Below are 20,289 nucleotides of genomic sequence, written 5' to 3'. Positions count from 1 at the left end.
GAGTAACCGTGATGCATTTGAGGAAAGCCGGGAGACCAGAGTGGCTGGAGTAAAATAAAGTTTAGTGGTGAGAATTAGGAATTAAGTTAGAAAGGGAGTGAGGGGACAGAAAATGGACAACCTTAGAGACCACGGTACGGACTTTGGATTTTATTTTTAGTTATATGAGAAGCCAATTGATGATTTTAAGCAAAAGAATGGTATGATCAGTTTCATGCCCCAAGGAACTATTCATTTATGCACACTTCTAATTGAGGACTTGAACAACCAGTTTGTTAAAAGCATCGTGGGGTAATCAAATGAAAGCAGGATGGATAACCAAGGGCCTGGGTCTCGGTTGTAGGCTCACCAAAAACATATCTTCTGAAAATGGTCTAACTTTTCCTGGCTTTAGCTTCTCCTTCTGTAAAATGAGGGGCTGGGCCAGATATGTGATTTCAAAGAGAGCTCAATAGCCTGTCCCATGGGTGAGAGGGGAGGGTCCCATTGATTCTCCTTGTTTCAACCGGAGAGGCATTGTTTTATTGGGCTTCACATATTGAACTTCCACATAAGGTTTTGTTTGAGGAGAGATGTTTGTCATTAAAATACATTTGAAAATCCACTGGACTAGGTGAACTCTAAATTCCTTTCAGCTTGAAACTTCTGTGTGTCTGCTACTAAGCACCCAGATACGGGTACATTGAACAGAAGATAAAATGCATATAAAAACGTGTGTCGGGGGTGGGGCGGCTTGACTCCTATTCACAAGTAGAAGCAATAAAGTTCCCCTTGGAGCCCCCAGGCTGGCTTACTGCAGGACACACTCCCTCTGTGTGTTCTTACTTCTCATCGTGAGGGGAAGAAATGGAGAAGAAAGGTTGGCAAGTGGAAGGGAAAAGATAAAATGCTAGTGGAATCAAGACCAATCCTTAATTTTTGGAAGTTGGGAAAACTGCACCTTGGGGGCTTTCAAGCAGTTTCTGTCTTCTAGGTGGAGACTGGAATTTGCCTCTCAGACCAACCCTCTTTATAATGGGAGGGGTCCCTTTGGTGAGACCTTTTAACTAACCTTTTGTTCCCTGGGGAAGTTTCAGTGCTTCAAAGCTGGTTAGTAGTGAACATCAAAGGGTTTGATAAAGCTGTGTCCCAGCAGAAACCCAAGTGGTTCACCATTTCCATTCATAGTTGTCGCGTCTACAGTGTGGTACTTCCCATACTCTCAGAGCTTCATTAAAGTGCTTGTAAAAGTCTAACCGAGTCTCAAAGGCGATGTGAGAAATTAGGGAAACCAGTATACGTGCCTTCCAAGAGACCAAAGAGAAGACCAACTGTGCCCAGGGAACTCTGCTCTCAGAAGGGTCATTAGTAGAGTGTAAGCTCCAGGAGACAAAGAGTTGCCATGTTCACAGTTGCATCCTTAGCCCTAGCAGGTCTCAGAGAGCATGCACTGACTGCCTGCGTACAGAAGCTGGGAGAGTGGTGGCAAGAATTGGAGGGTGGAATGGACTTGTCACAGGGCATGGTAAGGCAGTCACAAGGGAGCCTGCAGAAGGAGCTAGGGACAAGTGGAGGGGAGCTAATGTCCAGAAATTATGCAGGTGGGTTTTACAATAAAATATTCTGCAAAAAGGGAGGGCGAACTTATTCTGTAGTTATGGGATGATGGAACCAATGATACATTTATTACAGGAGATCGAGGAAAGATTCAATCTTGGATGCAAAGCTATAAAAACACCCAGCCAACAGAACTCCAAATGGACAATTTAATCAATCTTAGATTCTAGTACTACATAGCATGTTCTAGTTTGGGAGATAGACAAGCTCTAGAAATGATATCTTACTGCTGTATCTCCCTCATGCGTTGACATTTTCTTTGTATCCCATCAATGATTCTCTTGCATTAAAGTGAACCCCATTCTTCAAATGAAATCCTTTATTGATGGAGAAAACAACTCTTCCTCTTGCTTCTCTTTTCTCTGCTCTTCTTCGTTCTTCCCCCTCCTACTAAAATCCTTCATAGACTCACACACAATAATTAAATAATAATTTGGGAGTCTGTAAGGGAAAAAGATTACTTGGTGTCTTAGCTCAATACCGGGGATGTAGTAATCACGTAATATATGAAAATTGTTATTTTTGCCATTATTGTTCTTGCTATTATTATTATTGATATTAATATGTCTCCCTCTAGTCCAAAGTCTAGGTCAGCACTATCCAGTAGAACTTTCTGCAATGATGGAAATGTTCTATATCTGTGGTGTCTCTTATGTGGCCATTAGATACCTGTGGCTATCGAGTACTTAAAATGTGGCTAGTTCAAATAAGGAACAAAGTTTTTAATTGTATTTAATTTAAATGAATTTCCATCAGAACAACCACAGGATAGTATAAGTCTAGACTCAATTTTCTGGAGTGAGTTGGGCCATCTTATTCTTTAAACCTGTAGTTTTAGAACTCTCATCAGAACACCTGGAAGATTTGTTAGGCTCCAATCCTAGATTTGTTGATTGTGTGTCATGGGTATGGCCTGAGAATTTGCATTTTAACAGGTAATGCTGATGTTGCTGGCCCAGGGACCAGACTTTGAGAACCACTGCTTTGGAGCCACCCATGGTTCTCAATTCTAGGTGAACATGGAAATCACATGTGGGATTGATGCCCAGGCTATGCCTCAGAAAAACTAAACCAGAATTTTTAAAGCTCCAAGTCATTTCTTTATATAGCCAAGAATTCAATACAATTCTTAAATCAGGGAGCATGTGAAATTAGGTGAGTGCTTGTCAAACTGTAACGTGCTTATGAATCACCTGGAGAGCTTGAGAAAAAGCAGATACTAATTTACCAGGTCTGGGACGAGACCCAGGATTCAGCATTTCTAACAAGTTCCCGGATTATGTTGACGCAGCTCGTCCAACGCCCACACTTTGAGGAGGAAGGGGTTAGACGGTCTTTGTGGTTGCTTTGAATCTTTAAATTCTGCAATTCTAGATCTGGGCAGGAAATCAGACTCCTGGCCTGCTCACCAGAGTCTAGTGCTGCTGGAGGGAGAATGAGAATGCAGCAGAGTGATGACAAGACTGGCGAGCCCTGGAAGGAGGAAAGACAAGTGGCTCACTCAAGGCAGCTGGGTCCTCGCTGTGAGGCTGCCAACTGTAAATTATGCAGTTGAGCTCCTTCCTCAGACTAGGAGGCGGGCAGGCAGAATCAGACTATTGCTATCAATATCCTATAAGGCCCCATGTAGAGTTCAAAGTCTATAAAATAGCACCACTGATTCCCTGCCACGGGAGAGGGAGCTGGAGCCCGGACCCGGCCACGGTTAAACAGGGCAGCTCCAGGCTCAGAACTGTCAAGTTGTCCAGCGTTGGAATCCCTTAAATTAAGAAAGAAAACCAAACATTGAAGGCTCTATTACACGATTGGATAATAACCAAGGGGCAGTACAGTACTTGTAATGTCAAATAAAAAGAACGCTTAATGTTTCTTTTGCTCATTTCAGGTCAAAGGTGAGTTACAATTGAGGCTTCAGAGTTAAGCAGTTAGATAGTGAGGTAAAGAGGATAAAAGAAAATGTGGCAATCCACCAAGGAGGGGCCCAGGAAAGACGTGGCAGCGTGGAAGTTCTTTTCATCAGCCTTGGGGTGTTTTATTTCAGGAGAGGGGAGGAAGATAAAAATAATTGAGAATTCAAAATCCTATCAAAACTATTCCTTTGCAAAGCTATATTTTCTTTCCAAAGTGCTTACTAGTGGTGCCCTCCAATCACATCCTCAGACAAAAAAGAAAAAAGTTTATTTCCATACAATTGTAGTCCATTACTATGATTGGAAATATAATTCATAATGATGATTGCCTGGTGGTCCATGTAACTGGTTTTCATTCTACCAAAAGAAGAAGATGACGAAGAAGAGAAAATTAAGGAAAACCATCCAAAGCAAGCAGCTTATCTAAATTTCAGGTAGATTACCAGTTAGGCCGCCCAGGAGCTATTACAAACAGGTATTCAAGGGGGTTTCAGATAACCCAAAGTGAATTTCTCTGAACGTGTTCATTTATAAAAACCTTTTAATTCGTTCTTCTCTGTCTCTGTCTCTCTCTTTCTCTCTCTCTCTCTTACACGCACACACATACACACACACACACACACAGTCACCTACAGAGCTGATATTATAATAACCAACCATGCCAGAGAGAGGGAAAAATGTACAGGAATGCAAAGAGTGTTTTAAAGATAGAACTCAACTAGGTTTTTCAGCAACCTTGTTTTCCGCTGAATTTGGAATTTCAGATGAGAACATTTCTCTCTTGTCTCCAGTAAAAATGACTCTATTTGTTCTTTTTCAGGGACCCCCCCCCCCCAAGGGTCCTGTCCCAGAATGAAATGAATAATGATGCTTTATTTTTCATAGTACCTTTTTCCCAAGAAGTTCACAATGCTTTAGAAAACTGATCTCATAAATCTTTAAAACACCCTTGAGAGGTGGAAAGCAACAGTCTCACCTCCATTTTACAGGTGAGGAAACGGAGGTGTAGTGAGTGAGCTTTTAATGATGGAGCTTGAAAATAGCTGATCTTATCTTTCCTAAATCAGTCCGCTGAGTGCAGGCATGCCTTCCTTATTAAGGCGTCTTTGATGCCAATATCCATAGGCATAGAGTACGCATTTGAAGATTCCAGAAAATGTCTCCACTTTCCTTTTTTTGTTAGTGCCTTATACTAGTGACAACTAAATTATCTAAATAGTTGCCAATGATGCAGATTGCATTAAATAAATGCATATGAATGTGTGCACATTGATGCTGGTTCCATATGTATAAGGAACATTGTCTTGGGTCCTGGAATTTACCTGAACCCATTTTTAGAGTGTTTTGAAAGACAAGAGCCTACTGAAATCTGTTGGCCTCTAGACTGAGCTGAATTTCCTCCTTATGGAGGTCTCTCCTTTGATACCTACACAAAACAAGTTGCAGATGTTAGGATATTCAGGGCCATAAGTGATGCAATTGAGACCTCGGTGACTAATCGGTGGCTCTCTGTCCTTACATTTGTCACCCTTTCCTTCAAACTCCAGCTCCTGCAGCATTCGAATTCTCACTCGAGAAAGGTTCAGGCTCCCTGAGAAGCAGGCTCTCTCAGCAGGAATATCACAGGCACATTCCTTGACATTAGCGCCCCTCCGCCTTTGGTTCCAGCCTTTTACAAAGCAGACAACGTAACGCTTAGACTTGGACATCTTGTGGTTAGGCTTAAAGCATGGTGATTGTCTTGAACAGTAATATAAATGATTAACTTATGACTCTCCATGAGTCAACCCATTCAACTCTTAAAGCAATGTAATTAATGATACCCTTCTTATTGCTGGAGGGAAGAAGAACCAAGCTCCTGGTGGCTTACTTATCAGGAGACAGGTAGCTCAGGATGCCTTAGGCTAGTGACAACACAGATCATTAGGAAGAATTTGAAGGACACTGGATAAATAGAGGTGAATTCAACGGGTATAGATTCCTCAGATGATTGAGCATTTAAAGAGTCATCTTATCTCCCATGTCTAGTACTTAAACAGTGAGAAGATGCCCACTCAATCAGCCAGGAAAATATTATTTATTCCTTCCTGGATCTTTTTGCCCCTTTTGACCAGTTGGATACCATCTAATCAATATCAAACTCATTTTTATACAGTTTGTTAGAGTTAAAAATCTCTGCCCTATACAGAGAAAGGAGATTGCCAATACGCTTCTCTCTCAGTTTGGGGGTCTCTGAACTCAAGGTGAACGCTTGTGGCTCAGGAGCTCACCACTTCACAAGGAAACCACTGCACTTCAACTGCTGGAAAATTCTTTCTTATTTGGACACCAAATCTCCTTCTCTGTCACTTCTACTCTTTTGTCCCAGTTTAGTCTTCTAATCAATATAAGTCTCTTCTCTCTTTCAAGTATTTAAAAGCAGACATGACGCCTCCCCAGCATCTCTTTTCAAATGTTTCAACTGCCATCCCTTTATTACTTCTTTTTGAGTCAGTTCTATGGTATGTTAAGCATTAATATAAGGAAAATAAAGGGCAGTCCTTTTTAATTAAATATAGAGTTAACTCACCAACTTAGACTCACACACTATTCCTCGGGAAGATCACAGAGGAATAACATGGCTATTGGAAAAGGACATCTAAGCTCTTTAAAGCTAAGGAAGATGAAAGGAATATTTCCAGCAGGGTAGGGGCTAGAGATGGCACAAGCTTAAAAGCACATGGGGTAACTGAGGCTGAATTTAGACAACACTGGAGAATAAAACGATTGGGAAAAAAAGGATAATTATGTCTTGCAATGATTACTCTGGCTCTGAAGCAAAATTAGCATAGTCCTTTCTAATTTAAATGTGTTGAAAGTGGCTGAGCATGACAGCAGAAAATTACAAGGTTTACAACACGGGCTTTGGTTAAAGTGATGGCAATCGGATTATTGTAGCTTTTTTCGGTTGATAGCAATGATTGTAAAGTTACCTATAAATACTGTTTAATGCTAGATGAGGTTTACTTTGCTGACAAGTACAGAGTCATTCCGTACTTTAGGGAGGCTGTGTGCATTTTGTTTTTACTTAGTTTAATTTTGGCTAGTTTTAAATTATCACTCATAGGTTCAATTACATTTTAGTGCCAGACAATTGTTCATTTCTTCCCTCCCTCCTTCTCTCCCTCTCTTCCTTCCTTCATTCTCCTTCTTTCCTCCCTTCCTTCCCTCTTTCCTTTTTTTCTTCTTTCCAAGAGGAAAGTGAGGAATTCTTAGAGATGGGGTTTGAGAAAAGGACTTCTTTCAACTTTACCCACTTTCCCATAGTAGGAATCTTATTCCAGTGTCTCAATTCCCAATTCAACTACAGCTTCATTTCCAATCAAACGTTCACTGAGCTGCATCACCATCTTTATTTCACTCTCCAGCATCATTGTCTTAACGGTTGTGTCTGTAACAATGAGCCTTTTCATTACTTGGTGCTTTCTTGTGTTTCTTCGTATTATTCTACTTTTCTGTAGGAGAATTCATCGGGCCGATACCTGGTTCATTACCCACTTCCGCCATCTAGTCACAAAAGTAAAACACACCTTTATTTAATAAACTTTACCTTATGATGTAAGGAAAAATGACCATTTTCTGTGTAGGCAAAGTCAAAAAGTAGGCTCACATTACAAAAAAAAAAACATTAATCAACAGTTAATGGTTAGGTGGGCTGCGTAAGCAACTTAATTAATAAAGATTTAACCCAGGGCTTCTTAACCTTGGCACCATTAATATTTTGGTCTGGATAATTTTTTGTTGCAGGGCTGCGTCCTGTGCACCATAAGACAATAGCAGCATGTCTGGCCTCTACCCACTAGATGCCAGTACAAGCCCCCCCTCCCCCAGCTGTGACCACCAAAGTGTCTCCAGATGTTGTCAGATATCCTGGGGGGAGGGGGAGAAAACCACCCTCAGTGGAGAACCACTGATTTAAGCCAATCAAAAAGAGTCTTCAATTGTGGGGTAAAAAATAACACACTAGTCTTAATGGGATTAGTTTGTCTGCTACATATGTCCAATTACCGGCAACAGAAATTTATAATGGTCTGAATCACTTAGAAAAAGTATGTTGAGCTACTAGTATCAGAGACAGGAAATGGCAGTAGTTTAAATAAGATAGAAGTTTATTTTTCTGTTGTGCTAAAGGAGTCTGGAAGGAGCCCCTTCATTGCTGGTCAGGGAGTTCCATGGTACTATCAGGGGCCTTTTTGCTTTATCATCCCCAAAGCTTGGCTTTCATAATACAGCTCCCAGATACTGGTAGAGCGCCAGCTGGTTGCTCCAGTCCAAAACTGAAAGCAGGAGCAGGAACTCATAGGGCAAAAAGAACCAAAGAAGGCCCACAACTACCTGGAAGATGGAAGGAAGGTTAAGACATATTTTTCAGCTGAACTATTGTCTAATATTTTGATAGCAAGAAAAAAAGGAGAATGTATATTGGGTTAATAACTAACAGGGTCTCCTATTCATTTATACTTTTTTGTATTTAGGCAAATGCTTCTTAAATATTTTCTATGTGCTAGATACTGCTAGGCACTGGAGATAACAAAGAATAAACTTTGCTATCTGGGAGCATATAATCTATAGAAATAGGAAAATATTACATGATTCATTAAGTAATTAATCAATAAACTGCAACTGTTATAAATGCTACAGAAACATAGAAGATACTCTAAGACTTTTAGAGGCAAAATAGGTTTTCGTGTTTCTTCAGTACCTGTACATAGTTTGGCATATAGTATGTGCTCAGTGAGTACTGGGGATAGATCTGGGGACTGTCTGATCTGGGGCTCATCAGGCTGAGGCAAACATTTATGTAAATTGTCCTCATATAAATTTCTGAAATCAAAATAATAGCATAGCTATACAAGTCAAAGTCAGTCCATTTCCACTTTATTTTAGTTTCACAGATTGTTTTCTAAGCCCAGGTTGCAAAACATACCATCTTAGGTAAAGTCCTGCAGAAATTCTATCCCCATATTAAGTGAATTCATCTCCATTGATGTTTGCACCACAAAGGTCAACTGCTCAAAGATTTTATTTATTAAGTTATCTCCCCAGTAAGTTAATATGAATTTTTCTCGACAACTTTACAACTTGGGCGTCTCAAAAAACAAACCCGAACTCAATTGTTCCTCTAGAATCTTATTTTTATAAGAATTTTTTCTATTTATCTCCTACTTCTTATGTAAACAAGCTCTTGTAGTGGGTATACAATTTAAAATTGTTTTAGAGGAATCTAGAAATCAATGCATTTGGGGGATAAAAAAATTCATTTCAACCATATTAACCTTAAATATTATTCTGATGTATGTAGCACTGAAACTTACCCACACACATATACAAACACATCCAGAGACACATAAATAAGAGACTGTCAAAAATAGCCCCATTATTATCCAGTACCATCCAGTCAGTTCAAAAAACAATAACAATTGAAATATGTCTGTACCAGAAGACACCTTCCTTTTATTGCCTTAAAGGATATTTCTCTGTGGCTTTATTTTGCTACAAGACAGCAATGGGCAAACTCAGGAATTTTCTATTTCTTTTGTGAACCTAAACTAGCCCGCTCTCTTATAGGGATTATATAAGTAAACCAATATTCTGAGATTTTGTTTTTCTACTGCGACCCAAAGGTTGTTAAAAGAAAAGTCTCAAAGACTGTAAGTTTCCCAGCATCATAGCCATTATCTGGTTTAATCTCTAGATGTCAAATTGGCAACAAAGCTCGTCTCTCCCCAAAAATCCAAAACAGTCAAATGTATTTTAGCTCCAAAACACAATGTAATTTAACAGACCAGTATATCTCCTACTATTTAGAACTAGAAATGAATTTGTCTTATGGACATTAAAATTTATTCACATTTGATCATTCTTGAGAATCAAAAACCTGAAACTATTTAGAAAATTACATGTACAGTTCATCAAAATACATATGGACTTGTAATTAGCCAGTGTGGCAATTGGAAGCACAATTGTTATTAACAAAATGAGAAATAATTGGCTGAAGTTTGGTATGAAAGTTATGTGTAATCCTGAATGGATAAAGCATTGATATAAATATTCACATCCACTGAATTTAATGTTTCTACCTGTACTACTTAGATAATTAAGGCAAAATCTGGTGGAATGTTTTATTGATGTTATTAGCTGAATGATCTCCAGGCATTATGGAGTCTGTACTGTTAGTGCTAAGCTGGAAAAGGGCAATTAGTTAGTATTTAACAGGTAATTTTTGTACTTATCTGAACTCTTTCTGCATTTCCTAGGGCTTGCCCTTTAAACTGAAGACCCATGGAGGTCAAACTTCAGGTCGAAATCCAGAGTGGAGGTGAAGAGAGAAGGCCAATTCGTGGGCGCCAGGTAAGAGTGGATCATATTAGCCAGAATGGTCACTTTTGAAGAAATACATTATTTGGACTTTGAATATGTTGGCCTAAGAAGAGATTTAAGATTTATGAGCTGATTTTTTAAAAGAAGTGTCATATCCTTCTTTGAATTCTTGAGATAGAGTTTCAACCCTCCATTTTTCTTTCAACAACACTAATAAGCTATTTCGTTATAACTGCAATTGAATATTTAAGTATTTTGAAATAATGAAAAGTGTAGATATTTGACATAATTTGAGTTAATTTTTCAAGATATTGACCTAAGTTTTGTTTAATACACTTTTTATTTTAAAACAGTTTTAGATTTACAAAATTACAGATTTACGGAAACTCAGTTTCCCCTATTAATTAACATCTTACATTAGTATGGTACATTTGTCACAATTTGTGAAGAATATTGATATATGCATTATTAACTAAAATCTATACTTTATTCAGATTTTCCCATTTTTCTCCTAATATCCTTATTCTGTTCTAGGATCCTATGCAGGACACAACATTACATTTAGCTGTTGTGGCTACATAGGCTCCTTTTACTTGTGACAATTTCTCAGACTTCCCTTGCTTGTGATGACCTTGGACATTTTGGGGAGTATTAGTCAAGTATTTTGTAGAATTTTCTTCAACTGGGATTGTCTGATTTTTTTTCCTCATGATTAGACATGGGTTATGTGTTTTAGGTAAGAAGGACACAGCAGTAAAGTGCCATTCTCATCATATCATATCAAGGGTACAAATTATCCATATGACCTTATCACTGTTGTTAACCTTGACCACTTGGCTGAGGTAGTGTTTGTCAGCCTTCTCCACTGTGAAGTCACTCATTTGCCCTGCTTTCCATACTATGCTTGTGGAAGGAAGTCACCACGTAACAGCCCACACTTAAGGATGACGAGTTATGCTTCTCCTCTTGAGGGCAAAGCATCTACATAAGTTATTTGGAATTCTTGTGTGTGCGAGATTTGTCTATTCTCCCTCTTTTATTTATTCAAAATGTATTTATATCAATATGGGCTCATGGATATTCATTTTCTACTTTGAGCTATAATCCAGTATGACTTCACTGACACTCTTTCGGGTGACGCTCATGTCCCTTTGATGTACTCCCACCAAATGGGGTTGTTTTTTGAGTACTTCCTTTCTAGCCCTACAGGCTCAGCTTGTATCTGTGCTAGTCCTCAAATCAACCATTTCTCTAAGGAGCCCTCGTTCCTCGTACTGGAGAATGGTATTAAAAACCAAGTGCTGGTGCTACGTCCTAGGGTTTTAGAAATACTGCTTTGTATATTACTGTAGAATAAATGCTTAATGCAGCTTAACCAAAGCAGATATTCTTAAAAGGAATGAATCATTGTTAATATTGCCTTCCGCATTTTATTCAGTATTTATTTAAAGCAACTATATTATGTAAAATTGTAGTAAATTTTCCAGATAAGAGACTCCGTTTTACCTATCCTTTTTGTCTTATTGTTAAAAATATCTTCACTTTCATAAAGACAATGGGAGGAGTTGGGGCAGGGGTGAATAAAACACCATGGTGTGGAAGTGGCATAATGAAAACAGGTTTGTGTTAGCAGCGAGGCAAGGGTTTCCTCGCAATGTCCTTATTCAGCTTTTATAACAAATTCTTCATAAGATGAGTGCTCTAGTGTCTCACATTGATTGCATTCTGAAATGGGAAAATACATTTTAAGATGCATGTAGAAGCGGCACCCATATTTCTTTCTAAGAATACACACATATTCGTATATGAATATATTATATAATATAGTCAGCAAATTTTGATGTGCCTCCTATGGATAATTTACAGATTGTGTGTGTGTGTGTGTGTGTGCGCAATGCACATATGCACATACATACACAATTGAAAGAATCAGAAGTCCGTGATCTTTGTTTTTCTTACTGTTCATTTTGTCACTGATTTTTATGCATATGCTCATTTACGTTGCTTAGGGGGAGAAAAAGCTGTACATAAAAACAGATTATCTTTTAGAGCACTCCAGGGTTAGTTTCATTTTCCCCTCTTCTTTTTATGAAGAAAATGATAGGAAACATAAACCAGCGCCCTTAAAGAAGAAAATGCATGAAATGAAACAAGTAGGCTTTCAAAAATACGCAAAACACGACAGGCAGACCTCCAGCTTAGCGGGAGGGCTGGAGGTGAAATATGCACCGCGTACACGCGTCCAGTATATCTTCGGCACTTAAAAAAAGATAAAAGTGGTCTTGAAAGTGAATGAAGTTGACTCTCAAAAAGTGCATTTTAGATGTTGAATATTTAATTCACTGATAAAAGGGACCTGATTTCCTGCACACGGCTGCCATAAATAAAAAAAAGCACATCTTAAAAGAGAAGCAATGAGCAGAAACTGACCTTTCTGTGAGCAAGCAGATGAGAGAAGGTATTTGGCTAATCCCAGCTGTCTCTGATTGGCCAGACAGCACCGTGTTGAAAATGTCTCCATCTGGGCTAATCTGCTCTCAGTTGGATGAGCTGAGGCCTTCAGAGTTAACCTGACATTTAACAATAATTACCCTTTCGAATGACCCCGGCCCAATCGCCTGCTCTCTTAGAAATCTCTTTTTTTGTGCGTGCTCCCAAACCCCTTGACTTTTGTGTTAGAGATAGGGGAAAAAAAAAAAAAAAGATGAGATGATATAGCTTGTGTGTGTAAACACACAGAAGTGTGGTGGTGTGTATTTATATATCTGCACATTATATATAAATACTTATATAATATCATGCATGATAACTGGGGATCTCCAATTGGTTATGGAGCCTGATTTACTGGTTCCATTTTACTTTCCTGAATTCTGAAATTTATCAACGCCTTGTGGTATTAAAAAAACAGAGGAATAATATCACCAATTAAAGTGGGAGAGAATTTGTTTGCTGGCTATTTTATGAAAGTCAAAGTTCCAGTCTGAGCTTGCTTGAGCACTTGAGTGTCCCTTATCAGACACCAGGAGAAATGGTGCATGAAAAGAGGTTCAGATAGAAAAACCAAGTTCAGGGGTCACGGAGGCTAACTGTAGATGAAATGTGGCCATTTCTTTTTACCTGAGGCTGGCTTCATCTTTCTTTAGAAAGGTCATTGTGATAAAACAAAACACATCTTGGAAAGAAAATCCATTCTGGGGTTTTATTTGCTTAAAAAAAATAATGAAAAGCCTTTCCCAGTTTAGACCTGCATTTTTCCAGAGCTTTCCTATCAGAGGCTCTCGTAAGACAAGGCATTTCTAACACTAATATTTAGTAAGGAACTTCCATAACGCTGAAGGTTTGAATTAGATAGCCACCCAGAAGTTCAAGTACGTGTCTTAACCGTGTCCAAAATATCAGGCCTGGTTAGCTTGACCAAAATGGTCTGGAACTCCCACAAGTACAATTTCTTTTAAACTTGGTGTTATTTGCTTTTTTTGTCCGCTTGAAAAATACCAAGAGAACATTTTCTAAAAATATTTCTCCCTACCTCCTCTATAACTAATACAAAAAAGCTAATATGGAAATACACAGAGGCGTAATATACTCAGGTAAGAAGTTTGGTCAATGGCCCTGCTCCTCCAGCGTATTTTGTTTTGAGCTGACCCTTCAGGCCCACGTGAGGAGAACGGGGAGAGCAAGTACACAGCCTGTTCTAGTGCACACTTGCCAGGTCCATACAGCCACCCGCCAAGGGTCTCCAGCCCACTTGTCTTTAATCTGGGGAGTTCTTTCCTTGAAATAATCCCCAGAAGCTTCTATTACTCTACCTACCAGCTTTCTCGGTTTTAATTGACTAGCCAAATATTTCTCTTTCCTAGCCCAAAACTTAACTGTGGTCACTACCAGCCAACTTGGTAGGGCTGTTGCCATGACCTGAGCTGCGTTAGGAACACTGCCAACTGGACAGAGGCTTATGGCAGGATTCTGAAGGGTAGCGGAATGTGTCACCCCCAAACATTCTGCTTCGGTTATTGATCATTTTGAGCTGTAGGCACCGGAAAAACAGCAAATGCAGGGAGAGGCTTTCTCTGAACTCCCCTCATCTGCCTAAAGATAAATCCTCCAAAAGGAACTCCATTGTCATGAAGCCCCTCCTGGGCAGTTTCATCAATTAGGGAGGATTGACCCTTACCACAGGAGAGGAGACTAGAAGTCTACGTTACACTCCAAGTTTGTCGCAAACTATCATACTCTCACCTAGTCGTCTATGGGTCCATTTATCCTTCCTAAATATCATTTACTCTCTCCTAAGAGGCCTATATCTCCCTTTCTCTACACGATGGTATACAATCCTGAATTCCAAAGCCACTTCTTTGAGTTACTCATTTTTCCGGGTTATGTTCATTGTTTACATGAGGTATACGTGCTACTGAACTTCTGTTCACTTTTCTCTTATAAATCAGTCTTTTATTGCTGGGACCTCAGTTAAGAACTCAGAAGGGTAGAGGGAAAATTATTTTTTCTCCCCCACGATTCCATTCTTAACCGTAATTAGACTCTGTAGCATTAGAGTTAAGATTGAAAGACTTTTCCTCCACATGTAGTTCTTTGTCTCTCTTCAATAATAATAATAATAATAATAAAATAATAATAAGCGCTACTTCACTTTTTTTCACCATCGGCCCCCATAAACATTGCAAATTCTCAATAAAGTGGCCATTATCTGTTTGGAACTATGTATTAACCAATCACTCTTCTTGTAACAAGAATGCTTTTGCATAAAACGATGCCTAAGAATATCTCTTTGACATGCTCAGAACCTTCATTATCTCAAAGTTTAACTCGAAAATAAATCGCTGCGGTTGAGTATGAGATGCTGGCAGACTTCACTGGCTATATTGTAACAGTTGGATGATTTCCAAAATGAAAAAGATATTGGCTGAGTTTGCTTTGCCATGCAAGTCCTCAAATTCCCCACTTCCTTAATAATAACAAAAATGGACATATGGTTACTGTCTTTGCAACAAAGTCTTTCTTCTTTTAAAAACAATATTTAAAATATTTTGTCCTTTATAAAATTAATTATGCTCGTTGGAGAAAGTTTGGAAAAAATTAAACAGTTGAGGGAAGAATAAAAGTCATTTAATTACCCGCATTCCTTTTTCTACTCCGAAAAATGGGAATGATAGTAATAGATAAATCCTATAACTGCGTTGCGAATTCACTAAAAGCCAAACCAGATCTTCTGTATAGATCATCTCATTTACTTCCCCAAACAATCCTGTTCAGTAAGTATTATTGTTTTTGATGTTTAGATTTAAACAAAAAACACATTTAGAGAAGTTACGGAATTTGTTTATGGCAGTTTCCAATTCTCAGCCCTATTGACATTTTGAGCTAAATAATCCTTTGTTGTGGGGGTGGCCCTGTGCCTTGAAGGGTGGTTAGCAGCATCTCCATGCCACTAGGTGCTGGAGCACTCCCTCCCCGGTTGTAACAACCAAAAATTTCTCTAGGTATCACCAAATGTCGCTTGTGCAGCAAAATCATCCAGAGTGAAGAACCACTGATTCAAGGTCATTCTCTTAGTCAGTGATAGAGGCAAAACCAAAACCACTTCTCTCTCTCTTCATAGTTGTAATCTTATTCCAAATACATTTTATTTTTCTCGTTTAACACGTGTTGTAATGGATGTTATCATTTCTTTTTACTCAGCGTTCCTTTTTTTGGATAATACAAACAAGACTGAACAATTATCTTTATGCATAATCTTCTTTTCTTCTAGCTTTATCATTTTCCTTATGCTATGTTTCCCAAGCCGAAATTTCTGAGTCATAGTACATGAATTGTTTACGACTTCCAGTTTTCTTCTTTTCTCCTTGTCTGTCCTACTTGGAGTATATCTTCTGACTTCTTACACCTCTTTCTATATTTTCCCCTATTGTTAAGTCTGATATCTACAAGACTGTTGCCTTGCAGAGATTGAAGAGAATGATGGGATAGGGCCAACAATTCTAATTCTGCTCTTTTCATTGACTCACTCAGTCCTTGCATTGAAATTGTAGTCATCAGTTGTGGTGACCAGTTGTTTCCTTTGCAAGTTTTTCTATATTGTTTTAGAACCACCATATGGCCTGATAGCACTATTGAACTTGTTTCGCTTCAGTTGACTACCTTTCCCAAACTGTACTGGAGTTTCCAAAAAGAGATCTCTTCACACCACTGCATTTTCCACTTTCACAGTCAATTAGTAATGGCTGCCAACGTTGGGCAGGGCAGAAGAATTGGAGCACTGCCCTTGAGAAAATGCCATGATGAGAGATTGCCATAGAAGCATACGTCATCAAAGGTAATAAGATAAGGGAGGCATTCTTATGGAAGCAAAAGCAAACGCTCAAAGGTTTGAAAATTGCTTAGACATACATATCTTTACCACGGACTTTAGCAACTGGGCTAATGAGAATGAAATAAACAATAAAACCTGAAAACATTTGAGATTAGGAAATTAATTCAGCAGAGGCCATGAAGTCAGCATTCATAAGCAATTCCACCCTTGCCATACATTTCAAACAAGATCTCTTAATCATTCATCACATATCATCTATGAGGTTCATTGACAGGTCAGAAGTGTGGCCTTTCTTGCAGAGTATTTTAGGGTCTTACTTCACTCTTGGGGGCTACTCAGAGAACCCCAATAGGCCAATAAACAATTATTTCTTTACAATACTCAGCCACAATCTATACAGCATAAACATGTGCATTAGTCACTCAACTCTACTGTGCTATTTTCTCTGTGGCGTAATAAAAGTAGTTAATTAGATCACACTAGAATGCCTATCAGTAAACTGCAGAAGTAGAAATGGCCCCTTTTAAAGCTGTGGAGCAGAGAAAAAGCTCCTTGTGAAATTCTTCTGAAATGAACACTTGTCTATTCAGAAGAAACTTACCTGCATTTGTCCCTTTTATCTACGCACCCCTCCCCCTGCTTTATTTTTTAAGTCACCCAGACCTTGTCTTCCCAGTAATGTCATAATCAGCAGGCTGAAAGCAAGGTTGCTGATAATTGTTCTTTATGTTGCTCTTTGTTTAGTATCTGATTCAATACATCTGTGGGGACACCATTTCATCACCTTCTTAGTAACAGAGGTGAAAAAAATCAATGGCAATCAGATTACCTTGTTAACAGAAAGGCTAAAGGGCCAGTGTGTTAAGTTCACAGTGCATCACCTTTCATTTAAAACATTTCACTTTTTTTATTATTTATCTTTATTATTATTTATAGCACCAAGCCCAAAGTGTTTCCTAACACAGAGTGTGGCCTTGCATTTGTCTTCCGCAGAGCCAAGCACTTCTGCCACATCACAGACTAGGTCGGGGACCCCTCCTGCAGAGAGCCCACTGCTGCCATTTCTCACAAAGTGCTTTGGACCAGTCCCGAAGGACTCCGGTTGCAAGGCTGATTTTGTGATCTGAGTTGTCATATGATATTGTATCTATTGTCGTGTTTGTTATTTTCTGTAGGTCCTTATTAAGATCACTGTTATTATCCACCAGAGCAATGTTCCGGGGGCTATGTAAGGGGTATTATAATGTGCGCAAAGAACAAAAACTCAACGGGGAACTTCCAGATGAAAGACTTGATATGGGACAGCACAGGCCAAAACAATAGGGACGGATGCACGGTAGTCGTACACAAAGGGTTAGGTGATTACTGTAAGAGGAAGCGCTTTGAAGAACAGGTGGGCATGGAGGAGGTTTTTGAAAGTGGAGAAGGATGTGTTATTGCAAACATGTTATTGTTTGAGTTTAATGGAGGATTCAACAACATTTTTAAAAAATCAAAGCGACTATTGGACCTAAAACTCTGAGACTCACTGAAAGACATAAAAGGCATATAGGCAAGAGGATAGTTTTATCGCAGTTGATTTAAAGACCAAATGTTATGGGAGTGACCACTCCTTACCCTTCGTTATAATGCAAATGGCCAAATGTCAGCTACTTTTGCTTAATTAGGAGACTTGCAAATGTCCGCTTGGGTTTCTTGAACTTGAGCTTGGGTCTCTGCATCCTTGGGATACTCAGGGACCCTCTGAAACCTCTGGGAGCATGAACTTACCCCGAGTTTCAGGAGGTGAGGCCCCCAAGTGAACTGAGGTAAGATGGTCTTCAAGGTTGGTATGGATAGGAAGCTGATTCCACTCGAGAACTGGGTTTTTTTTGAAACACAAATCAAAGTCAGGTCATCACCTGTGGTCATGCTAAATGTTCAGATTTTGGACTGAATTCTGCAGGTCATGCCTCCTGTAGCCCCAGGTTGGCTGTAAGATTGACAGGCAGGCAGAAGTATTGGTTGCTTTCAGAGATCCATGAGATTTAGAAACTGGATTCAGCTGACTCATCATAATACTCTCAACAAAGTTTGCACGAGAATCCCCACTTACAGATGGGAAGGGGAAGCTGGGCTCATGTAAATTTTAAGTAGTGGAATATGGGTTTGAACTCCGGCTCATTTGACTTTGAGGCTCTTTGTACTACCCCATTGTTGGTTCTTAGAGTATGATCCCTGGTCTGATAGGCTCAGCATCCTCTGGGAGCTTGTTAGAAATGCACATTCTTACATAGGAGGCTTTGCAGAAATATGAACAAATGATTAGCCTCATCTTTTCAGGCTATGCTCTGCCCAATAGACTTTTGAGGTCACCACAGATCTACTGAACCAGAATCTCTGGGCAGGGAGTCCAACAATCTGTGTTTTAGTAAGACTTCCAGCTGTTTCTGATGCACACTAAAGTCTGAGAACCACACACTCCATCCAACCAGCTCTGCAGAACTTACAGTCTTCAGAATCATTCTGGGATCCTGGTATATAAACTAGGAGAACAGGACACAGTGTAGGACCTGGCAAGATCTCCACACACAAATGCTATCCATGTCTTTAGTGCCACTAGGTCAAGTGCAGAACAATTTGAATTCCTTAGGAGAAGACACTTTGATATTATGGGATTAGGCATAGTTCTTCATTATCAGCTGAAACATAATAAAATCATATGCAGATTAGATTAACTAAGAGAGACAATCTAAGACAGGCAACCAATGGTGTTTATCTCAGAGCAGTAAAAGCTATTGTTTCCTCAAGATAGCTATTGCTCTGCCCTGTATTTTCAAATTTATAAGGTGACTTTTATACACTAAATTCTAAATCCTCGTCGGAATTTTTAATCAGTTTATCTTTTATTTTAAATATAAGTCATGCAATTAGTGGTCAGGGCTCCTCAAAAGTGTCAGAGATTAAAAAGAGATGTCATACCTAAATGAAATAAGTGATCTTAGATTGGATACATCCAAGGAAGGACGTGAAAACCCATTGCACTTTTATTAGTGCTCCAATTGTCCCATCTTTGACCTCTTCAGGCTAGATCTTTGAGTGTTTTTGATATAATTTCACTGGTCTTTGATAATTCCCTGGCTTCCTGCTAAACCAACATTGTTTTGTTTTTTGCATATACGATTATTTTCTTTTCTTCTCTCTCTTTGCTGCTTATTGTATTTTAGCTTTGATAATGGTTTTCATTTCAATGTTTCTGGGATTTTACTGTAAAACATCTGTACTATAAGTAAACAACCCATTCATATAAATACATTCTAAACCAACAACTCTTCAGGCGTCATTTTGGCAACATATGTTAAAAATGTTTGTAAAATATTCAGGCTCTTTGGCAGAGAACATATATTTCTGAGAGTCTATCCTAAAGAAATACTCACGAATTTGGAAAAAACCTTTGTATACAACACAGCAATATTATTTTTAAAAGCAAAAAAAAGTGACAAAAACAAAAACTGAGACCTATAATCCTAAAGTCAACAAAGTGGGATGAATAAAGTGAATAAAATGCAGTATTTAAATATGTAATTAGGAAAATAGTTTAGCATCTTGAAAAAGTACTTATATAATTAAATGTGTAAAAGCACAACACAAAGTTGTATATACACCATATTACAATTTAAAATACATATGCCTATGATAAAAATATTTCAGATGATAAACATGAATGATTGTATTTGTAGGCTAATGGTACAAAAAAGTTTTTTTGGTTTATCAAAGTATCTGTAATGCTATCATATTACTTTTACAATTTTGATAAAATTATTTAAAAGAGTCAGCCCTGTGGCATAGCGGTTAAGTTCAGTGTGCTCCACTTTGGTGGTCCAGGTTCGTGGGTTCAGATTCAGGGCACAGCATTACAACACTCATCAGGCATGCTGTGGTGTTGACCCACATACAAAATAGAGGAAGATAGGCACAGACATTAGCCCAAGGCTAATCTTCCTCAAGCAAAAAAAGAGGAAGATTGGCAATGGATGTTAGCTCAGGGCAAATCTTCCTCACCAAAAAGAAAAAGAAAGGAAAAAAATTACTCAAACCATTCAAAATGGCCCTGGT

At 38.8% G+C, this 20,289-nt stretch overlaps 2 long non-coding RNA genes across 2 annotated transcripts in view; one reads left to right on the top strand and one right to left on the bottom strand.

Annotated features, from left to right (window-relative positions):
• Positions 1-20,289, top strand: part of LOC102147761 (uncharacterized) — a 78,676-nt gene that overhangs the window by 11,064 nt on the left and 47,323 nt on the right. Inside the window, exon 3 of the long non-coding RNA XR_001379101.3 lies at positions 9,803-9,896. This is a non-coding gene — a long non-coding RNA (uncharacterized lncRNA). The remainder of the gene's footprint in view (positions 1-9,802; positions 9,897-20,289) is intronic.
• Positions 7,637-13,813, bottom strand: LOC111775351 (uncharacterized). Its single transcript, XR_002810974.2, has 3 exons — positions 13,680-13,813; positions 12,297-12,436; positions 7,637-9,969 (listed from the first exon to the last, which is right to left on the bottom strand). It is a non-coding gene; the product is annotated as an uncharacterized lncRNA (long non-coding RNA).

This window comes from Equus caballus, chromosome 1 (assembly GCF_041296265.1).
Source record: "Equus caballus isolate H_3958 breed thoroughbred chromosome 1, TB-T2T, whole genome shotgun sequence".
NCBI lineage: Eukaryota > Metazoa > Chordata > Mammalia > Perissodactyla > Equidae > Equus > Equus caballus.
Note: the sequence above shows the minus strand (reverse complement) of the source record. Positions and strands in the feature narration are given on the sequence as shown.